This window comes from Rattus norvegicus, chromosome 15 (genome assembly GCF_036323735.1).
Source record: "Rattus norvegicus strain BN/NHsdMcwi chromosome 15, GRCr8, whole genome shotgun sequence".
Classification (NCBI taxonomy): Eukaryota; Metazoa; Chordata; class Mammalia; order Rodentia; family Muridae; genus Rattus; species Rattus norvegicus.
Window position 1 is genome coordinate 21639598 of NC_086033.1, and position 22434 is coordinate 21662031.

The 22434-nt window shown below is 43.6% G+C and overlaps 1 long non-coding RNA gene across 10 annotated transcripts in view; it reads left to right on the top strand.

Annotated features, from left to right (window-relative positions):
• Nucleotides 1-22434, top strand: part of LOC120096947 (uncharacterized) — a 91520-nt gene that overhangs the window by 65145 nt on the left and 3941 nt on the right. For 7 of the 10 annotated variants that reach the window (XR_010058120.1, XR_010058124.1, XR_010058121.1 and 4 more), the window contains one exon: nucleotides 10422-10502. This is a non-coding gene — a long non-coding RNA (uncharacterized LOC120096947). The other 3 variants (XR_005493903.2, XR_010058125.1, XR_010058126.1) reach the window with 3 other exon arrangements.

Here is a 22434-nt window from a genome sequence, read left to right on the forward strand (position 1 = left end):
TCTCAGGTAGGTCTGAGATTCTCTTTTCCATCTCTCATGTTCTATTGGTGAGACTTGACTCTGAGGTTTCTCTTCCAGCTCTTACATTTTTCCTTTCCAGGTTTCCCTGAGTTTGGACTTTTTTTAAAAATTGAATCTGTTTCTGCTTTCAGGTCTTGAACTGTTTTATTTGTTTCCTTTCACTGTTTGCATTTTCATAGATTTCTTTAAGGGCTTTATTAGTTTCCTCTTTGAGGATCTCCATCATCTTCATAAAGGCTATTTTAAGATCTTTTTCTTGTGCTTTAGAATTCTCAGGGCGTACTATGACAGGATTGCTAGGGTCTAGTGGAGACATTTGGATGTTATTGACTGTGTTTTTACACTGACATCTATGCACCTGGGTTTGGGAAGATTTTAAGTCTAGGTGCTGACATCTGGTCTGGTGTTTGTTGGTTGGGTGTTTTGTTCCTTGGTTTCTTTTGCCCTTTCTGATTCTTAGGAGAGAGTTATGGCTGTGTGTTGCTTGGTATGGAGTTTTCCTGGGATCCTGACAGATGTAGCCACTGGAGGTACAATACAAAAGCTATTCCTAGGTATTGGGAGCTGAGTAGGAGGGATGGCCTGAGGGTGTGGGAAGGAGGGAGAAGAAGGGGACAGAGGGAAGGAGGGGAAGCAGGGGAGGAAGGGGAAAGAAAGGAAGGAGGGAAGATCTGCAGTTAAGTGACTTGCCTTTCTGGCTGGATGGGCCTGAAGCTTCTCAGGAAATGCCTGCCAGACTGGGGGCCTTCACCTAACTTTTCAGGCAGGGTTTTTCATTGAACACGTTGATTTGGCTAAGGTACTGGTTAGCCAGTGGCTTGCTAGGACCCACTGCTCTCTATTCCTGCATCACTGGCTTTACAGACTCACACCCGACAGCACACTTTCATGTGGGAGATAGGGCCTGAAGTCAAGTCTTCTTGCTTACAAGGAAACCAACTTACCTCCTGAGCCAGTTTGGCGTGTTTCTTTAAGATTGGGGGACTGAGTTCATTTATGTTGTGTCTTGAGATCCAAACAACGAGAGAGGCAAGTAAGTTGACCGCAGTCTACCTTAGCAATGGTTTATTTCGTAGAGGATGGTCTCAAAGTTTCTCAGAGCTCCAGCTGGCTTGGAGAGCCCACTGTCAGTGGAAAGTCTTGCAGTTGTTAGCTAGCTCTGTAGCCTAAGGCAAGTCATTTAACCTCTTGGTGTCTGGATCTCCTCATCTGTGAGCCACAGATAATAATACTTCCCTACATCCCAGGTGTGGGGGCATTAATTAATGTTTGTCTATTGCTTGGGGATCTGAGATGAAAGGCTAGCGTCGTTCCTGCCAGTTTGCTGCAGGCGAGACTAGATTATAGTTCTCCAGATGGGCTGCATATGGGAAGTGGTTTTAGCAGAAGATTTTTCCAAATGAAACGCAGACTTTAAGGTTTGGGGCCACTTCAAAAGGAAAGGTGCTTGTGGAACTTCATCCCCTCTTGCAGCCTCAGTGGGCTCAGGTTTGACATTGCATGTAGTCAGCAACGGGCTTCCTAGTGCTAGATCCTAATTCACTCAGCAGGGGACAGAGATCCTCTTCCTTTCCCCAGTGGTTTCTCCTCTGCACAGTACGGCAATGATCATTATCAACAAGACGAAGTTTATTGTTACATTGTTACAGAAAACTCTTAGTTCCTTGTGAAGAATACCTAGCTTGTGTGGTCCATTTGGACAAATCAGTCCCGTAGAAAGAGGTTAAACAGTGACTGCTTTAACCACATCTGGACAAGCCAGGCAAGCAAGCCAGCAAGCAAGAGGCTTCAGTCTTCTCTATTTGCTGCAGTGCGCTCATCCACACTGCATTCCTACTGCACCCTCATCCCCCACCCCTAACCCCAACGCTGCCATCCATCGTGTATTATTTTAAAGATAACTTTTATGTTAAAAAGAACTAGAGCATTCTTGAGGGTTTTTAAAGAACACTTTGAGGAAGGACTTCCGGGCAAGCAGACATCGGAGGGTCTGGGCACAGTCCAGCTTGGGAAGAAGAGGGTGGGAAAAGCTAGAAACATTTTGATTTCTCCAAAACTGGAAAAATTGATACAATTTGAACAATTCTCAGTTGGAAGAGATAACCCATATCCAAGAACGAGCGAGGGCTTTTCTCCTCGAATACAGAAGAAAGCAAGTGGTCAACCTAGGTAATCCAAGAAGTAGGATGAGTCTCGTTAGGCGTTAAACACATGGTGCTATAAATCCATGAGAAATGGTTGATGGCGCATAGAGGCAGCGATGGTAGTCATGAGTCTGCATTTGATTTTTGTTCGCATGGATTTACTGAATATGTTCTCAGTATCAGGGCATATCCTATGCACTGATGAGTAAGCCATACAGCAGGGTCCCTCATTTCATAGAGTTTACGTTTTGGAGTCAGAAGGTGGGACCATACAAAGAAATGCTTGCAAAATTGGAGATTTTGAGAGTGATTCAATTGAAGTGTCTACAAAGGCCTGTCTGGAAGATGATGCTAAGCTGGTCAGACCCGGAGCGAGAGCAAAGTGTGAGACTTAATATTAAAAGATGACTGTTAGAAGGCAATAGCTTCAGTGGGTATGAGATAAGGGCTCAGATTCTAGCACATTCTTCAATGCAGTGCCCAGCTGTTTGTTTCTTTCTCTACTTGTGTATATACATGAATGAGATGCAGACATTCGTGCATGCATGTTTGCATACATATCGATGCATGTGCATATGTGTGCAGGAACAAAGGCACGAGTGGATATGATAATCAGAGGTGGATGAGAGTCAGGTGTCTTTCTGAGTCACTTTCCACTCTGAGGCAGGCTCTTGAACCCAGAGCTTGCCAATTCAGCTAGTCTAATTAGCTAGTTTGCCCCAGGGAATCTCCTATCTTTACCTCCCCAACACTGGCATTGCAATCAGCTCTCTGTGCCTACCTGGGTTTTCTGTGGATGTTGGGGGATTCGAACTCTGGTCCTCATATTTGCACAGTAAATGTTATCACTGAGCCATCCACATCTTTAGTTTTTATTGCTTTTTCTTTAACACAGATCCATCCATTGTTGGCTGCATATTATGGGAAAGTGGACTACATCTGAAGCGTGCAGCTAGGACAGCCTGGAAGTTCTCCAGGATGAACTGGGGTTGGTGGCCTCTAGATCTTGCAACGTCTTGCTGAGTTCTTTGTACAGACTACATTTCAGGTTTCTCACCCAGGAACAAAGGCAAAGAAGTCCTTTTCAGCTCTAGTTGTGAAAAAAAATTAACAAAATCACAAATTAATTGTAAATGTTTTGTCTTCAGAAATCTGTGATGTTATGGAAGAGGTTAAAAGACTGGTGTGCCTATTGGTCATTCAAAATTTAGTACAATTGGACAGAGAGCTCAGTTCAGAAGTTAGATAAGATGAATGTTTTATAATAGCTCACAGTTGAGAACTTTCAAAAGCTTAGAAAAGTTTCTAACACTCTGTATCACTACTGCAATGCTTGTGGTTTCTTTTCTTCGGGATTTTTCTTGTTTTTACAAACCGACGGAAAGGAATCCTTATGGAATGTCTTCAAGTTTACCATCTGAGATCCCCATTTATACCAAAGTTTGGATGGTTATAAAGCAAAGTCAGTAAGTCAATTTAGAAAGAATGATTCATTCTTTAATATTGTAGACTCTTCCCAAGGAGTTAGACCCTCTCTCTTTAAAACAGTGAGATCTCAAACACGACTTCACGAGAAAAGAAAAATCTTGCATCCTTTTGTGCCCTTAGTTAATAACACAACACTGACAGGGCTGTCTTCTCTAACACAACACTGACAGGGCTGTCTTCTCTAATGCTCAACATTTTTTTCAGAAGTGTTTCGAACAGTTATTTGATCCTCACAGTTGCTTTGGAGGTAAAGTGGACGGAACTTATTGTTCATGCTTCTGCACAAAAGGAGGAGAGGCCTGGGAGTTAGGACTTTTTCTGGAATTGTGTAACTGGTGACTTAAGTTAGAATCCAGGATCCTGACTCCTGTGTAGAATTGCCGCTTCCAAAAGTAGACACGCAGCTACCCCAAGTGTTCCCTGTCCTGTGTCACTGTTCATTTCTCCTCTCTCTCTTTTTTTTCTTCTTCTTTTTTTTTTCGGAGCTGGGGACCGAACCCAGGGCCTTGCGCTTCCTAGGCAAGCGCTCTACCACTGAGCTAAATCCCTAACCCCGTCACTGTTCATTTCTAAGCCAAGACCCCAAAGAACTTCCGAGGATTTCAGAAGAGTTTGAAGCTACCGGGACATATTTGAGCTTTAGAACAAACTTAGACAGCCACAGTGATTATATTTCCGTATCCCTCCTACTGAGACCCTGATCCTGTGTGCTGGGTGTCTATCTGGATGGTTGTGAGCCTTGTGGGATGGCTTTTGTGTACTACAATGATGAGACCATAGTTGTCTCGGGGTGTAAGCGTTGCTTTAGAAAAACTGGGAGAGAGATGGTTAATCACATTGGTTCATTCTGAGTTCATGAATAACATGAATAACATAAAAGCCTGACTGTCTGTCTGTCTGTCTATCATCTATCTATCCCTGTCTGTCTATCTATCTATCTATCTATCTATCTATCTATCTATCTATCTATCTATCCCTGTCTGTCTGTCTGTCTGTCTGTCTATCTATCTATCTATCTATCTATCTATCTATCTATCTATCCCTATCTGTCTGTCTGTCTGTTTATCTATCTATCTATCTATCTATCTATCTATCTATCTCTATCTGTCTGTCTGTCTGTTTATCTATCTATCTATCTATCTATCTATCTATCCCTATCTGTCTGTCTATCTATCTATCCCTATCTATCCATTCCTCTGTCTGTCTGTCTGTCTGTATCTATCTATCTATCTATCTATCTATCCATCCATCTCTCTCTCTATCTAGTGTGTGTGTGTGTGTGTGTGTGTGTGTGTGTGTGTGTGTGTGCGCGCAGATCAGAGGACAATTCTCAGGAATAGGTTCATTCCTGCCCCCTTGGGTCCCAGGAATACACGATGACACCTCTACCTATCGAGTCACCTTGCTAGTCCAGAGAAGACCCCTTTAAACATTAAAATTTTTCTTGGAGTATAAAACTTCAAAGCTTAAATTTCAGGCACCCGATTATATTTTGCCTAACGTCAGCCACTAAAGCTTTACGTTTAGAGAGACATGGAACGGGACAGATGGTTTCCTGCCTCTTTCCAGACCTAGCCTTCTACGTCGGGCAGAGAATACTGAGCCTTTGAGTTAGAATGTGGCGTGAAGATTATATAACGTATTCTGCTGTATCATTTTGAGGCACGGTTGTAAGAGCTGCTAAATACATCCATAGGTCATAGAGACTAAGGGAAGGGGGAGGAATCTACTTGAAGGTGGTGGAGAAAAGATGGATGAAACTTCAGGAAAAGAGAGCCTAGTACAGAGAAAAGAACCAGACACAATTTTGTTAAAAATGTTACTCTTTATCACCAATAAATTAAAATAACGTGGTGCTTTGGGGTGAGTCATAAGATAGATGTTGCCTTCACGGGCACGGGAACCAAACGACACAAAGCGAGACAGCCAAGCATGAAAAGATGACCACAGAACATTCGTTCCACTCGCCCTTTATCTTTTACACCTGTGTTTGAATTCATCCAAACCTGCACAAATCCTTTATACAGCTGTTGAAATTGCACCTGAAAAAAAAAAAGGCTGAAGTCGTCTCAGACCGGCTAACATTTCATCATCTTGGATACTTAAACCCAAACAGGCTTAAACACTTTGCCAAACCCAAGGATAATGGGCTTCCCATTGATCTCTGCTCTGTTCAAATGTTCAGCTGTGTGTGTGCCAAAATGTACACGGCGGACTGCCTCGCACAGCCTCCAACAAGTTTTAGCTGCAGACACACTCAAACACAAAGTATGAAGCACAACAAGTCCTCTTTTAAATTGACGCAAAGGGACATCCTTTGATATTTGTAATTAAGTAAGGAACAGCCGGCCATCAAGCAAGTCAATCTATTTAAGTTAATTTTCTTCTCTTGGGCAAGTAGTTAACTTTAGTGCATTTCTGAGAAGAGTTAATGAAGTTCATGGTATTTTACCGGACTGTTTCTGATGTCCATTTTAATCACTTTTAATTTGGGATCTCTGACAAAGTTTTCTCTTAGAAGTTGCAAATGTTGGGCTGTAGAGATGGCTTAGCAGTTAAGAACATTTGCTGTTCTTCCAGAAAGTTCTTAGTTCCTGTCCCAACACCCATACCAGGTGATCCACATTGCCTGTATCTCCTGCTCTAAGAGATCTAAGGCCCTTTTTTGTTTTCCAAAAGCACCAACAAGCACATATTACATACATATATACATACATACAAACATACACACACATAATTTAAATCTTAAAAAATTGCAAATTTTAAAATTTAAATGGTGCATAATTTCATACTTTGGGTCATATTTTCATAATTTAACGGTCTTCCTTCTATAAGATAATTTAGGTTGGAGTTACCAGCAATGCCTTAAATATGATAATTATTTTCAAGACACCATTAAGAGTATTAGCCCCTCAAATACATTCATACTCTAGTCCCCAGACCTGTGAAATATGAAAATTAAAATGACCAATCAATCGGCCTAGGGAGTCCGTTAGATTATTGTGGGCAGGGCAATCTTAAAGCTGGATAAGTAGTTGGGAAGAGAAAGTTCAGCAATGTGTGAGAGACCGGAGGATGCTCCAGTTCTGGCTGCTAGTAGCTAGAGAAGGCTGCCATGGTAGGCAACACTCTTCTTCCTTCCCATTTCCAAGGGAAACTTGGCTCCACCAGTGCCAGCTTTTAAGTCCACAAAGACCTGTACTGGACTGCTAACCTATGGAACTCAAAGACAGTAAGCTTGTGTTGTTTGTTTGTTTTAATCTGTGAGCATGTGCACATCGAGCTTGCAGTAAAACCTACATGGTTCAGGGTGGCATAGACTGCACAGGGAAAATGCCCTACGGTCTCTTCCCTGCAAACCCTCTTCTCAAAGCAGCCCCTCTCCAGCTTGGTGCCTATTCCTCTAGACTGTTTATAAAAACACTACAGTAAGTAGTTCAGTGGTGATGATTGTGACCCTGGAGGAAGCCTACACAGCATCTCCTCGGAGGACCTGTCAGCTACTTCTAGACAGTAATGTTAGCAGAACCTGAGTTGGCGGGGATGACCCTGGTCCTTTCATACGCTTGGGTGACCGATTAAAGGAGCCAGAGGGAGGTTAGATGATTTAGATAAAAACAAGATATTCTTAGTCAAGTAGAAGCCTTCGCTTGGGTGTTGCTGTAAAATTATAAAAAATAAAATGCTGTCTTTTCCCCCCACACTAGGTCCGGCACCACAGTGCCCTAAGATATCTGCTAGGTATCTTCATCTCAATCAGCAAAGTGTCTCACCCGCTTTGCTCTATCCCATATCACACTGCTGATGGCTTCTCTCTGAGCCTGGTAACAATCTCTCTACCCATCTAGTTCCCAAGGCAGGTTGCCACCATGCCAGAAATATACATCTCAATTCTGTAGCGGGCCTAGTGTCTCTGGCTGCCACATACTCTCTTGAACTTAATTCGCCACATGAAAGAACACACAACACAATAACATCTGATCCAATTGATAAGATATAATTGCCCACCTAGCCATACAAAGCCCTGTACACATCCATCCCTTAAGGACATTCATAACAACCTGTAAATGTGTAGAGAGGAATCTTAACGTCAGCCTCCATGTTCTCTCCGCTGCTTCTCCACCTCCCTCCAGTCTCCTCTCTCTAAAAGTTTTCTCCCGCCCATCCTTCCTTCTTGTCCAATGACAGGCCTCGTTCTATCTTGTACCTGCCTTCACCTGTATGACATGCTACACTTGGGAACCAAGAGTCTTAACAAGCAATCTCTTGGACCCTGAGAGATATACTTTCCTGGAAGTAATGTGTTTTCCTTGTGGAATTTTCTTGAGGGTTATGTTACCGAGAACTGAACGGACACAAATATGAAGAAGCTTGTTTAATGGTACACTGCCGCTGCAAATTAGAAAGCCTACAGAAGATTTACAGTCCAACTCTTGCTACGATTTTACTTATTCATTGTTCTTGTCTTTTTATGTTTATTTTGTTTTGTTGTTTTGTAACAGAGTCTCTCTATGTAGCTCTGGCCATCCTGGAACTCACTATGTAGACCAGGCTGACCTTGAAATCCCAGAGATCCACTTGCCTGTGGTTCCCGAGTGCTGAGATTAATAGAGCACACCGCCACACACACCTGGCTTGTTATAATTTTTTTAAACATGAATCCAAAATAGTGACAATGCATATGAGCTGAGTTTTTATACACTTGCATGATGGCTGAAAGAGGCTGTCAGCTGTACCATTTCCTTGGATTCTCAGCTATGGCTGCTCCTGGATGCAGGAGTTCTATGACAGAATAAACTCAGTTCGGTGTAAGCATGTAGAAAACGCATGACTGCGTGCAACTATGAATAAACCAGAGCAGCAACCCTGACAGAAACGCCGCACTTACATCGTTCCTTAAAATATTCTAATGTCCTATCAGGCTTTAAAGACGTCCCAGTTTCAGTGTGAAAGTTGGCATCTTGGATTTAGGATTCCCTCTGAGTAAGGAATAAATACACTCGAGTTTGTGATTTTATTTTCTGCTTTCTCATTCACACCACTGTAAGTGAGAAGACATGACTTCTTGGTAAGCATGGTACTGGGAATAAGGTGATTCCTCCCTATCTTGGTCAGAAATAAAAATGGAAATGACACGCAACCCAGTGTCTGTGAGGAAAGCCATGGGAGTCAGAGCGTCTTTTACTCCTTGGTGTCCCCTGGGAGTCGCCGTGACAGGGACAAATGTTGGCCGTTTTCTGGTCCGGCTCCATTAGTGAGTGCGGAACACTCAGGCTCCTCCTAAGGACTGAGTCCACATCTTCTTTTTCATTGGCGTTCAGCTCAGTGTTTCCTGCTCTTAGGAGGACTTCCTTCCTAAGGAAGAGACGGTTTTCCCTGGCGTTGGAAGAGAAAACTCCACAGTGAGTCTTTGCCTGAGCTCCATGCACCGAGAGAGCTCTGTAAATCGCTACAGAAAGTTTTGGCTGCTGGAGACCTTGAAACTCACTCCACTGACAAGATAATGCCGAGGATCCCTGGAAACGGTACTGGGAGGAAGTCGGAGGTTATAGGGTCATAGGGTATAATTTATGTTGAATATAATAAGATATAATAGTCAGGAGACAAATTGATTCAAGAAGGATATCTGGTGTGGGGTTGGAAGATGGGAGCCTGAAGAAAGAGACGTGCTAGGGTTTGGCATCTGGACCTAAGCCAGGAGAAATTAAGAAACTGTGAATCAGGATGAAAGGAAGTGAACGTCGATCACGATGTCACCACGTGTCACTTCTTATCATTCAGGAGAAAGCTTACTCTCTGATGGTCCCTGAGTAACACTGAGTGAGAGCTCAGGATCAATGTTGCTCATCCCTGCCCCACAACTTAGGTTTTGCCGTCAGGGGACAGATGCTAAAGATACTCTGTTTCCTGTTTCCTATTTGCTTCCTGCTCTGTGAGGCAGCCTACTTCCTTGTACAACCCGTCGGTGGGACTTGATTCTGGGAGCAACCAGTGAGTCCAGCTGCTTGTTTTCCTAACATTCAAAATAGCTCTTCCTCTCACCCCATCTCTGAAGAGACTGCACAGCTGAGAGGTTCTTTTGCTCACAGCTCTTTGTTCCTCGGCTCTGTGAAGATTTTAGTCCTAAGTTTCAGTCATTCTCCCATCTTCTCTCTATTTCAGAAGCCATAGGAATGGTAGATGCTCTTGGAATTCTTACCTCTGGGATATCTTAATTCTCCTCCTCTGTTCTTCAGTATTTGGTCAGCAGTTGTCTATTTACTGGATCTTCACTGATATAAGTATCCTGGTTGGGAAACTGAGAGGAAGAGGTACACCCCACAGACTTCCAGTGAGAAGGGACCAACCAGGCTTGGTGGCTATAGACGTAAATCGAGCAGAGAGAGTCGATGGGGAAGGACATTTGGGACAATGATGCTATTATAGACAATTAGTGACTCTGGATAAAGACTCATGCACGCAAAGATATTTCGAAGGCCCCTGGCAATGAATTTAACTCACATGAGAACTAAGGGGGCACCTTTCTGCGAGGAGGGAGACTGGCTTAGTTCTCCGAGGATGTGAGGAGAGAAGGGGGAGGGTTGTCAGGTAATTCGTATGAAGGGGTGTAAGGCAAAGTACATTGTGGGAGCTCCTGCCCATAATAAACCAGGGTCACCTCTTTTTTAATATTCTGCAAGGGCTAGGAATAATGAGAGGTCTAGGGCTAGATACTCTTTTAGTCAGACGACATCACTAGTGATTGGTATTTTGTGGTTGTTCACACAGGCAAACTTCACTTCTGATGGAGGCAGTTGAAGGCCTTGCTGGTGAACAATATTGCCTTTACATTTTTGAAGACGGAAGCAGGTAAGCAAGCTAGATACAGTACATGAGCTAGGAAGCATGTTGTCATCAAATAAAACGCATAGTAAAGCTCACCTGACACATGTATGATAATAGTGATTATTGAGTTACGCTGTAATTAGGCACCGGTAGGTGGTAAGCAGTTCCTATTAAGTATTGTAATTTATATTGATGAAAGACGAATTGAACTTTATACTGTAGTTTCTGTCTTCCCAGGTCTTTATTCGCAATGGATTTATGACAGATTTTACTCTCTTGTGCCATTACTTAAAAATCTCCTGAAACTGAGTTGAAAGCGTCTTCCATGCTGGCTAGCTTTTACTGCACTGGACGGTGATTCCGGGGAAGAAAAGACACCAGCCGTCTTAGGAGCCCTGTGAGCTCTAACACTAGTTTATCAGGAAAGATACGGCAATTACAACGGTGGCTTCACTGCTATGGGGGTAACCAACAACTCTCTTGAGTTTGAGGCCCGCTCCACAGTATGCAACTGGTCCTTGGAACTGTAAACTCAGTTAAAATCCCATCCCTGGGACGGGGTTAGGCTCTAAGGGGTTAATGCCCTGAGGGCCTCATATAAGCTGAGAATCTCTGAACAGGAAAGAGAACACGCTTACAGCAGGCTCTTTAGGGTGTTAGCATCTGGGAACCTAGCGATAAGAAGAACTGCCTGACCTTTGGTATTGACAACTTTGAGACTGCACAGAAGAAAGATGGCAGCTTCCACCCCCAGTGTTCCCTTGTCTGTCCTATAAACAGTCTCCACTTGTGTGAAGAGAGACTACTGTTCCTCATTGTTCTGGTTTCTAGACAGTGTGTTCCTGTAGAGGCCAGTCTCCTCTTGCTTTTATTTCCATGTCGCGTCCATCAATCCCAATCTAACACGAGGGGGGAATTTACTATTTTCATGTAGCTAAATGAATATAGCCCCGAACTACCTTCCAAATGTGTACGCTTACTCCATAGTTAAATGCCACTCTCACCCTTAATCAAAGAATTCTTTCTTGGCTGTGAGCGGTAGTGAGTACAGTGGGCCTGAAAACGGACTTCCCAGCAGTCAGGAGTGGATGAGGGAGGGGATCGTGGCTTCTCTACTTCTTCCTGCTGAGCTGTTAGCCTCTGATAAAGGAAACCATTGTCCACAGTTAGGTACTCAGTGGGGAGCTTACCAGGCTCCAGTGCATGGCTCCAAGCTCATCATCACACAGACAGAACTGGATAAACTCACTGAGTCACAAAACAAAACGAAAAGGCTGTGAACATGGGAAGGGGCTTATAAAAAGGAGGGAAAGCATCATTAAACGTGGGAAGGAGCTCAGAGAGGGTAAAGGAATGAGAGCAATCAAAGCGCATTGTATACATGAATGAAATTGAAAAGAACAAATTTAATGATAAGTTCATTTATCTAGCTTCGATCGACTTTTCATTCTGTTCCAAACATTGTTCTAGGACTGGAGGGTTATGAACATGCAGAACCGACCCTTATGTTGAGAAGTTCATGCATGTACTCTAATCTGAAGCACACACATGCTACAGGATGCTTCTCATATACTTGTATACCATGGGTCCATTTCCTGTGCTCTGTGCTGTCCTTGATTCAAAAATGGACTCTTCGGGTAGCCTTTGGTTCTAAGGCTCCCCCTCTCCATCTGGTCACACCTGCCTTCTTCTAGTCTTCGTCTGGGTACAGAAGGCTTCTCAGCTACATTTCTAATTCTCGGCATCCCCAGGGATGAAGTTCTTAGTCCTAGAGATCTCTGGCTTGTGACTCTGAAATGACACTGCTTAGATGACACATGATAGGGTGGATGGCACAGAGGGCATGGCCTGGGAGGAAAGCGCTTTTCCTCTTACAAATGAACACCACTGAACAAGTAGATGTTTAAGAGATGGGACAAAAAAAAAAAAAACAAAAAAACAAAAAAAACAAAAACAAAACGTTTTTTATTCAGTGGCCCTAGAAGCCTGCATATGGTTCCTTGAAGATCACCACCAACAAATCTTGCAGGACCTGTGTCTTAGGCAGTTTGCTTCTAGATTCTTCTACTTCTCGGCATATAGCAGGGGGCCTCGGAGAAAACATGAGTGTGTGGGCAGACCACATTTGACTCCAAGCCTTGTCTCTTGTGAGCTTTGTGATGGCCACTCTTTTCTTGGCAATTACAGAGAATTTGCAGTATAGCCAGTCCCCCTCTCTTCTTTCGAGGAACAGGTGAAACCGACCCCATTTGTGAAACTTGGATTTGCCTCAGCTGAGCATTCTATGGCTCTACCTCGTCTTGAAGATGGTACCAGGGCTGGGTAGATAATTCAGACTTCAGAAGGCATGGTGGAAAGAGCTGGCTTTGCTCATATGCTCTGCTATAGTATCCGTCTCCTGACCAGGAATGAAGAAGCATACTGGCCCGGTTATTTCCCATAGCATCTTTAAAAATCATCAGGTGGTCAACTTGATGGCAAGCCCAATGCGCATAGAAGAATTGAGTTGCCAGAACCCGGAAAATGCAGAATTAAGAGTTCTGGGCAAACTATGCCAGAAGTCCAAGCTACCCTGTAGGGTAGGAGGAAGGGTCTCTTTCACGTGAAAAGCCAGTTTGAATAATGAATTGTTACAAAAATCCTGCCAATTTATGCATTTGCTTCTTGGGTGGTTGAAGGATTAAATGAACTCCCATGAACACATTTCTTGTCATGTCTGGTATGTTGAAAGACTGTTACCATCATCCTGACAGTGTAATTAGTGCCTTATAATGGGATAGAGGAGGAGGCTACCAAGAATGACATCCAATCAAGTCCCAGGCCCAGGATGGTGATGGCTTTTGGTCTATAGAATAGGAATTAAGAATAGGAATTAAAAAAAAAAATCACTTAAAACGTCTACTTCATCAACCTCTCAGGTTAATTGCAAATCATTCACTATTTAATTGGTAAGTGCAGCTATCAATTATATTGGGAAATAAAAAGGTTTACAAATATGCAATGTCATACATTCTAGAATCTATATTCATGAGTCAGAGGGAGGGGCAGACTGGCTTGTCAGTTCAGAGGGCTCCAGATGTCAAGGCGTTCTAAGGAATGGAATGTGCCTGTGGTCTTAAAAATTCGTCAACCTTTGAATAAATAGGAATGTAGAGTTTTAAAAATAACAAACTTGAGGAAAAAGCACTTGAGATCACAATGTTGCCCCAGTGTTTGGTTGAGTGGGAGTGCCTGGGCAGAAACCTACCTTTCAGAGACCTGGAGGTGATGGGGGCCTCAGGCCCATCTGGGGGGCTCTGGGAATTGCAGCCTCAAGCCTGAGTGCTATTGATGGCCCCCGGAGAAAGAGGGAGACAATGAAGGGGCCCACGCAGAGATAATGACCTCGGCTTTTGACATGTTTAGTTTTAGGAGGTGGTGGGACACCCAAGTAGAGATATTCTGCAGACAGGAGGAAACTCGGGATTGAAAGGAGAGTGAGAGGTCAAGGCTGGGGTTGGAGACTTGAAAATCATCTGCATCCAGGTGGTAATTGAAGCCATCTGAGGGAGCTTCCAGGAGATGCTGTAGGGGGACAAATCCGGAGCTCCAAACCCTTTGCTGCATGGAAGGGCAGAATGTGCGAGAAGGGCTCACGCATAGGGGCTTGGGGAAGAACTAAAGAGGGAGGGGCAAAGAAATTTCAGAAGAAGGTGTTCCTGGCAGAATGAGCAGGAGTTGGGGGAGGCTCATAAAAAACGCTTTAGAAGTTGGAAAAGCCATAAAGAGCAATTAGACGATTTGATGTTTCCATCATTTTACAGGCATCGTTCTGAAGGGAGCGAAGGTCATTTATCCTCCAAGGAGCCGAAGAACCACTGATACAAGAAGAGTTATTTTGGAGAGGCTGAGCCCTGCCTTTCTTCTTCCACCCAGGAAGAAAATAATAGTTACCATTTTGGCCGAGGCGGGGGTATGAGGCTAATCAGCAGTGTTAGGAAAAAAAGAGTTCTCACTTGTTACAATGTCACGTATAATCCCTTAAGGGCCAACGCTTGCAAGTTACAGAAAAGAGTTTGGTTTCCTGGGATAAGCAATACCACGGAAATCTAAGCATTAGGAAAAGTAAAAGTATCAAAGTAATTGAGAAACACTCCCTTGTGAATGTCAACGTCCAGGGGCGCTACTGAAATTAGCCAAAGTGCGGTAGGGAAGGTGGTGGGATTATAGCTTGAGACGATTTCTTAGGTAATATCAATGATGACAATTATTATCTTTATGACAGAAGTCAGTACGGAGTCACAGTTTTATACACTGGTAGAACTTAGGACTGCCAGGCGTGATAATGAGCTGACTCGCTCAATTCGTAGAAGGGATTTCATCGTACTTGGGAATCATGCTCCTCTAACAGCTTAGCAAATCCCTTAAAGTAAGATGCACAGTAATGATGGTAGGAGGAGAAAATTACTTTTCCAGGACCTCCAGAGCTGGTATTCTGCTTAAGGTGTGCCTATTGGCTAAGATAACTGGGATTAAACTCCTGCCTACATATTAAAACATACTTTAATGCCCCGATCTCCAGGTTCATGCTAACCCCCTCACCCTCCCGGTGTTAGCTAATAGTTGTTTCAATATGGAGGAAGGCAGCCATATTTCCACAATGAATCTACATGGTTGGCTGCGGCTGGATCTGGCTGCTTGGGGTAGGCTTGGGTTGCGGCCAAGGACAAATGGCTTCCTTACACATTAAAAGCATAAACTTTTGCTCTGAGCCATCGGATTTGTTTTGCTCTAGGTTTTTGCATTCATAATTTAATATAGTGCTGATTTTCCAGGCCCCTTTAAAATTCCATTAATTGAGCTTGATTGGATTGTTATGAAACTTAGACCGTCTCACAGAGGCAAAGGAATGACACCACAAAACTAGAGTGACAGGGGTAGGGAAGGGGAGAGATTGGAAAAATGAGCAGGGTGGGGTGGGGAGTGGGAGAAGAAACAGTTCTGTACTCTGGAAGGCTACAAAGATCTTTGTTGTGTTCCAGGAGGAAATGGGGAAAGGAGGAGGGGCTTGGGACTCACTGAGCACTCTTTATGACTTGATCTAGCATGTGCTAACTCTTTCAAGTCTCACAGTAACTCTTTATGGTATACGCTATTGTTCTATTTACAGATAAATGGAGGCTCAGATTCACCTAGTAACAGTGAAGTCAGGATCGGAAACAAGACTCCTTCCTTCCTTTCCTTCCTCTCTTGTTCCTGCCCCTCCTTCCTCTCTCCCCTTTTGCCCCCACCAAAGTGGATTTCTGCCCCCCTCTCCCTCCAGCCTCTTCACGAGTGGCTTGCAGAAGAGAGTTTGGATTTCTTTCTGCTGCATCTATGGTGGACGCTTGTTTATCCCATGTTTTCTAATTCTTCAAGTGCATCTGAAATCCAGGCTGCCCTCCCACACAGGTTGCAGTGGTTCCCCAGAAGTCCTGGGCATCTGGGGCTTGTACAACAGCAGTCTGCTTCTATGTCAGGCCGTACAGTGGATTAGATTCCTTATCGTTAGTAGAGCAAAGTTTCTGACGGGAGCAGTCTCAGGAGCGAAGGGTTTATTTTATTTAGCCTGCGGTGTCAGAAGAGTTCCGACCTCTATGGTGAGGGTGGCAAAGTGGAAACCAGCAGCAAGTGGTTCACATGGGTGTAGAATGGGAACCCAGCCCGATCACGGACCCAGCCGTGGTCATAACGATCAATGGCCCACCCAGAGCGATCTAATCCTCCCAGCTGACCGTCACCTCCTACGGACACCAGAGCCTTGGGAACAGAACTGCAACCAAGCATGTGACCAAGCATGGATAACATTTCAGATGCAAACAATAACAGTGTCTGCAGCCACCAGGCAGGGTTGTCATTGTCTTTCAGTAGAAGACCTAGAGGGCTGGGCAGGAATGAACAAGAATTCAGGGGAAGAATGAGACCAGGCCTCAGTTTCACAATTTGGCCTGAGTCACACTGAGGCCTACAGAGCAAAAGCTGCGCCTGTTACCTACCTCAGCCGATTGTGTCTTAGTGTTAATTTCAGTCAGGGGAGGTGGGAAGACCAGAAGGTCATTTTTTTACAGAATGAGTTCAAGGCTGGACTGGATTACACGAAAGGCTGTCATAAAATACCCAAATCCCAAACCAAACATACAGTACCGAATGCCACAACAGTATGGGAATCCCCGAGGCCCTGAAGATAGGGAGTCAGGAGCCCCACACCTGCTACCTTCAAGAAGACCTGAGTCCCAGGTTAAAAGTGACAGAAGGTGTCTGTAGGGAGATGAGCAAGGCTGTTCTGGTATCTCATTGGTTCTTCGCTATGGGTATCTCCTCCCTCTGGCTATCTGGAGAGATCAGGATTGGATTTCAACACAGAGGACAAGGGACCCTGCCTCTGCCTGCTCCGTCACCTGGACTCCAGCACTCAGTTCAGGGGAGTGAGTTTGCTCTCCAGGTGGGGGAGCTGGATAGACTATAGTACTCAGCGGTTAATTAGCAGCTTAGCTAAATAGCTGATAACTTAAAGTATAAAATGCATTCTAGATATTGCATAGGAGACGCTTAAGCTAAAAATGTATTTATTGGGCCGAAGAGTTGGCTCAGAGGTTAGGAGCACTTACTGCTCTTCTAGAGGTCGTGGGTTCGATTCTCCACCCAAGTTCTCTGCAACCTCAAGTGTTCGTGAAACCACTGAGCCATCTCTCCAGCCCTTGTCCCAATGAAGAAGGGCTGAATGCAGGTGGAAGTTATATAAGAGGATTGAAAGCTAATTTTTTTCCTACTTCTGATTCTTTCAATTCTCTTGTTTGTTTTTGACAGCGGATAGGTGCATACAATGTATTTGGTGATGAAAATGTGAAATTCAATGTGAAACTTCACAGCTCCTGTTCACAAAGCCTGTTCTAACCGTATGGAAATTCTTAGAATTGTATAGACTTTGGGTCGGGATAATTTTGGTCTGTGATGGTTTTATTTCTTTGCAAGGTTTTGGGTTTTGGTTTGCAAAGAGGAAGTGAGCACACGGTTAGCAACTTGACCACTCTCATCTTAAGTGTCTCAGAGTGTTTCCTGCCTTCCTATTTTCCACAGACATGGAGTATCTTCTAGCTTGGATTTCATTGTTTCAGTCCTCATTTAAAAGCTGCCCTGATCTGGGAGTGTTCAAACCTGGCAGCCCATAAACACAGTATAGTTATACCTTAGTAGGCTCCTCAGACTGACTTGCTGTCCTGCACAACCGACCAGGGGCTGGCTTTCCCTGAAGCGCCCAGTGTTGCAAAGCAGATGGAAAAGCAACAGCCCCTCCTCCCACCCCTGCTAACTTCATTCAGGAAGCACTCCAGTCTCTGTTTTCAGGTTCTGCCTTCGATCTATAGGTCACTTTTTATACTACCATATCAGTGGAGTTAAAGTCCTAGACAACATGAGCTTGCTATGGTATCTTTCTGGAAATTATAAAGATAAGATTTTTTATTTATATCGTGTGCATGTGTGTGGGTATGGCACAGGTAGAAGTCAGGGGACAGTTTGAGGGGGTCAGGTCTGTCACTCTACTTACTACGTGGAACCCAGATACTTGGGTCTTCAGGCCGGCCGGTGAGTGCTCTTACTGATTGGTTGTGCAACATTTTTGCTCAAACCAGTCGGGTTGTGGTAAGGCAGGCATACTCATGGTGAAAGTATAAACTGTCAATTTTCAGCACCTTTCCTGGTTTAGTTTTATGTATTTTCCCCTTCTTCCTTCTGGGACGAATCTTTGGATTTAAAAATGTAAAGATAGTGCATTTCTGGAGGGTTTTGTTTGTTTGTTTGTTGTTTTTCTTCCATCAGTAAGAAGTTTACTTCTTTTTTAAATATCCAAATGCTGGCATTGTCCAGAAAATTTTAACGGGTTTATTTATAATTGTTATAAAGTCGAACTATTGAGATGTGTTCACTGAGACATTTTGCTTGCATTGATGTTTTACATCTCGCATTTATATTAAAAATTCACACACAAATGAACGTGGAGAAACTGCCAGTACCTGATTCTGTCCCCTATGCTTCCACTCGCAATCATAGATTTAGGTACCTTTGACCCCGTGGAAAAAATATCTAACATTCAGAACTACGATAACAGGAAGAAGGAAAATAATCTTTTTGAGAATGAAATGTCTCCCCTCATAGTGGAGTCTTAAGCACGTTCTCTGCGTATGCGGCGTGCTAGCTGGATGTCTTTTGGCATAACTATTTCACGTTTGGCATGGCTAGCACCCAGGTTGGTATCTTCGAAAAGGCCAACCAGATAGGCCTCACTTGCCTCCTGCAGAGCACCAATCTCTGCACTCTGGAAGCGCAGGTCTGTTTTGAAGTCCTGAGCCATTTCTAGCACCAGACGCTGAAAGGGAAGCTTGAGAATCAGAAGTTTAGGGGACTTCTGACAGTGTCTAATGTCATGGAAAGCCACAGTACCAGTCCTGTGAGGATGAGGTTTCCTCACTCCTCCAGTAGAGGGCGCACTCTTTTGAGAAGTTTTTGTAGCCATTTTTTCCCTGGATGCTTTACCACCAGTGGATTTGCGGGCAGTCCGATTTGTATAAGTGAAGTAACAGGTACCTCCTTACTTATCCCCTTCCTCATCCCCCTTCTCCTTCGGCTGGAGCTGAGCAGCGCTGGTGTTAGAGAGCAGTTGCGGTGTGGTGTAGCGATAACTGGGAACACCTTTCCTGGAGAATTTTTAAGTTCAAGTTTTCTTCAGGAGATAGACTGTGGTTTTAATCACCATGGTTTTGTCTGTTTTGCGCGTGCGCTCTCCCTCTCCCTCTCCCCCTCTCCCTCTCCCTCTCCCTCTCCCCCCCCCCTCTCCCTCTCCCTCTCCCCCCTCTCTCTCCCTCTCTCTCTCTCCCTCCCTCCCTCCCTCCCTCCCTCCCTCCCTCCCTCTCCCTCCCTCCCTTTTTCTCTCTGTCTCTGTCTGCCTCTCTGTCTCTGTCTCTCTCATTGGTTGTGCTAGGACTTCAGTCGTTTTAACACTGTTATCACCCAGCCCTTAATCACTTTGATTTGATTGAAGAAAAAAAAAATCAATGTTTCACAAACAATTGAGTCATCTAGCTGCATACTGATTGTAACCTAATGATGTCACAATTTCTTAGATGTGTTGGGAGCTCTTGATGTATACGATTCCTGTCCTTCTCCCAGTCCATCATCCGAGTAAAGCTTCCTTCGTTTATGCTGGTTTTCCTGTGAGGAACGAAGTGCTTCACCTCTGTCCTTTGAATATGTGGATGGCGGGTGTGTGCACATAAGGGCAGAAAACTACCCCATGGTCCTTCGTGTACTAGAAACAAACTCCATTGTGGAGAAAACTTTAGCACACACAGATGGCTTACTTTGTGTAGTCAAGTTTCATGGACTGTGAAAGTTTAATTCAAAAGGTCTCGATACAAGGCTGCTACAAATTTTAAACAAGGAAAATTACAGCATTGTAATTCTGGTGTGACTTAATTAAATGTAAGAGAGCCTGATTTTTTTTCCTTTGTGGTTACCTTATTAATCTGTTTTTACTTATTTTAACGCTCTTCCCTCATTCACCCCATAGACTTACTTCTGTTTTGTATAAGTAGATCTCCATGCCACAAACATGGAAAAAAAAAAAAAGCTAAAGTTTCAATAATTTGACCTTGTTTTTTCCCCATGGGTTTACTTTAATATAGTGCCATTCAAATGATAGTCTGTCTGTCTGTCTCCCCGCCACCCCCGTCTCTGATGATTTGTAAGAAAAAGGCCAGATAATTTTTTTCTATTATAGGTGAAGAATGGATACTTGGTACCCCAGCCTCGAGTGGTCCTTTGTAGGGTGGCTTTTTTTTTTTTTTTTTTTTTTTTGCACTGTTAAGGCTACATTCATCACAATGTGCTTGTCCTCTATGTTTGGACATGAAAGTGGATGTCATTGTTGAATGGTAACATGGGGGAATGACTACGTGACAGAAGCATGTAAAGTATCTTGTAATTCAGTAGGAGAGTCAAAGTCGGCCTCAGTGCTTGGCATTCTCAGGGATTCAGAAGGGATTAAAGCGACAATAGGTGGAGGCTGTACCCGGAGTAACTGAAGGATAACATTCCTTGGACCTCAGAGACCTCTGAGTGAAAGGACTCGGGCAATTAAGGTCTTTAGGAAATCTAATGGGGTCATTTGTGAATGCCATCTTCATGGGACTTGGCAAACTGTCATCTCAGAGATCAAGGGAGGTCACTGGCTTGAGGGTGGGACATGAGGAAAATAGAGTGCCTGTTTCCTGCCGAGTGTGTCTAAAGACGCTTAGTTTTTGTCTGACACTGGCTATTAAAAACAAAAAACACAACAACACGCTGACGAGTCTGAAAGCTGAAGACGCCAGCCATGACTTCGTAAAGTGAGCTCTCCTGATTTTCTACCTTGCAGGACATAATTCAAAGAGTCTGGATTCGTTTTTTGTTTTGTTTTCCCCCTTCCAGGCAAATTACCAAAGCACAATTGTTCGCAAATAATTGAAGTTGGCCAATCACCAAGCGCTTACTAAATGCAAATGACGTGTCATGCTGAAGACATAAATAGAATACAAGAAGGAAACTTTCTTCCGTCAGCTCAAAATCTCAGGGACATTCATATTATCCCTACCTTATCAAAAGCCGGTGTGGGAGTGTTTGGAGAAGCATAGAGAGATTCCGAAGCAGGGGGGGTGGGGGTGGGGATAAAGTTCCGGTGTTCAACGCAAGAGCACCATACATTTCAAGGGGGACTGTGACAATGGGCCAGTGTGGTGTGTCTACAAGGATTATAAATGATCTGAGAAATAAGTCACACAGAGAGAGATGGAAGCAATTAGATAGAAGCAAGAATATTAAGCAGATGCAGTTAGGGAGTTTTTTTTGTTTTTTGTTTTTTGTTTTTTGTTTTAATATTCCAAGGAATGTTTGCCAGAAGACTGGATTAAAATTCCCTACCGATGAAGTTACAGAATGGTGATTAACTTCATACGGGAAATGCTTTTATTTGACCTGGAAAGAATTTTTCATCTTTGTCTATTATTATTATTATTATTATTATTATTATTATTATTGTTGTTGTTGTTGTTGTTGTTATTGTTGTTATTTTAAACATTAAACCTGATGGGCTGGAGACCTGGAGCTGTAGAAGACTATGACGAGGGAGCAGGGGGCCGATCATTTCCCCCTCATATTTTGCCAAGGGTTGAGACGTATTTGCGCCATATTACATCCATCATGAATAAGATGTCTGGCAATTATAATCATCATGTGTGGTGATAGGTGCTTTCCTGGGATAGTAAACGTGGGAATGGAGAGGAAACTTGATGTGTGGTGTTTTTTTTTTTTTTTTTAATCCTTAATGGGATGGGAAAGGACTAGGCAGAGAATGAAGGAGAAAGAGTCTAACAAATTCCCCCAACCACAATCCCAGCGAGTAATAGATACTTTTGACAGAATCCAGCGCGTCATAGGAGGGGACAGCCTGTAGATGCTTTTGAGGGAGAGAAGGTAAAGGAGAGAGAGCAGGAGGAGACAAGTCCAGAGATGACTTTGCTTGTTCTTGTACTCAAGTGCAAAGACATGGTGGTCTGTTAGAGCTTTGGAATTGGTACAGGTGCCAAGAGATGCTGGGTCGGGGAGATGCCTCTGGGGTAAGGCTCTGCAAGGGAGATGGGAATGGCAAGGTATGTTTGTGTGAGCTCTGCAGTAATGGTACTTAGGCCATCTGTTTGATTAAAATGAAAGATTTTAAACAACAACAACAGCCCCCATGCCTCCTGCCATGCAACAATGTAATAATTAATAATTAATAACCCATTACTAATGATAATAATAATGATAGTAATGATGATGATGATGATGATGATGATGATGATGATGATGATGATAATAATAATAATAATAATAATAATAATAATAATAACAGTCCCTGTCCTCTCCT